Source organism: Octopus bimaculoides, chromosome 19 (assembly GCF_001194135.2).
Source record: "Octopus bimaculoides isolate UCB-OBI-ISO-001 chromosome 19, ASM119413v2, whole genome shotgun sequence".
NCBI lineage: Eukaryota > Metazoa > Mollusca > Cephalopoda > Octopoda > Octopodidae > Octopus > Octopus bimaculoides.
In genome coordinates this window covers 38,450,278-38,451,752 of record NC_068999.1, presented here as the reverse complement: position 1 = coordinate 38,451,752, position 1,475 = coordinate 38,450,278, and the positions used below count along the sequence as shown (strand labels likewise).

At 32.3% G+C, this 1,475-nt stretch overlaps 1 protein-coding gene across 1 annotated transcript in view; it reads right to left on the bottom strand.

Moving 5' to 3' along the window:
* Nucleotides 1–1,475, bottom strand: part of LOC106868031 (coiled-coil domain-containing protein 39-like) — a 199,134-nt gene that overhangs the window by 15,732 nt on the left and 181,927 nt on the right. The gene's annotated exons all lie outside the window — the stretch shown is intronic.

The window sequence follows — 1,475 nt, the reverse complement described above, 5'->3', positions numbered from 1 at the left end:
TGTGTGTGTGTGTGTGTGTGTGTGTGTGTGTGTGTGTGTGTGTGTGTGTGTGTGTCGGTGTGTGCGCGCGCACGTGTAAGTCATTTTGTCTTTTTTCTTTGTTTACATGTATAGAACAGATCTGCTCCACTTGTCATCCTGCTTCATAAGGTTCAACTTCCCAATATTAACTTTAACTACATCTTCCCGTGACATCTTTGATATTTCTCAACCACTGCCAGCTATGACTCACAGTATTTTTGCATTTCATCCAGCTGTTATCATCGATAAACATTGCAAACCCATAAAGTGAAATCTTCTTTCAGGCACCATACATCTGATTGCTTGTTATCCCCAGTTTCTCTCCTAATTCTCTTAATATGCTACACCTTTCATGCACTCTAATATTATACATACATTCGGTGAAACATGCTTCCTTCATTTCTGAAACATTTCTACATACCGTTCCTTTCAACAGTCAGGTTTCATTGCCATGCAGCATTGTGTTTTATTCACAAGCATCACACAATCTACACTTCCATCAAAAAGAGAAATCGTTTATGACCAACAGAGTTAATAATGCCATGGACATTTTCCCATCCTGTTCTTTGTCTCTGACAACAATCCTTTCAGAGCATTCCAAATTATTGCCCAGTAGTTTTATTTAACATCAAACGCTATCATCTTTAATGGATTCTTCCACAGAATTGAAATAGAATCTACTTCACACGTACCCTTAAAAGTTAACTAATCTTCTGTTTCAGCCAAATACAAGGATTTATCCTATTACATATCTTGTGCACCCATAGCTTACATTTCATACACCACCGAGAAGACTTCCTACTAATTCCTCTTCTATTTATCAAACCTGACCATTTCCCAGAGTAAAGTAAATTACTTAGTTCTGACATATTCTTAGTTAAAATAAAAGCCTACATCAATATTACTAGTTTAGATAATATAGTTATATAATATAGCATATAACTAGTTATACTAATAATATAGATATGGTATATAATATTGTGTATTAGTTTCATTATATTGTTAGTTATAGCAATAGACTTATAGTATTACATTATTCCAGTAAATAAATAGTTATAATATTATACTATATGATATAGTATACAATATAGTATATTACCTCTAGTATTATATTAGCTATAGTAATATAATAAAAGTGTAGTAAATTGTTCCAGTATATTACTAGTTATAGTAAAAAACTTATAGTAATATCGTATTGTATATTAGTGCCACTTTTAGTTGCTTTCATATTGTCAAACGTCTTTTAAATTTTTAAATAAATTTCCATATGTGCACACACACACACACACATTCACACACACAAGTATTCTACATGTTGCTATAGACACAGAAATGTTAAATTATCACAGACATACCAAGTTCATATGCATAGACGTTGAATATTTAACATTGATATTTAGGATAGAGATGACACATAGACAACACATTGGATGTAGTTGTGACTCCCGCATTTT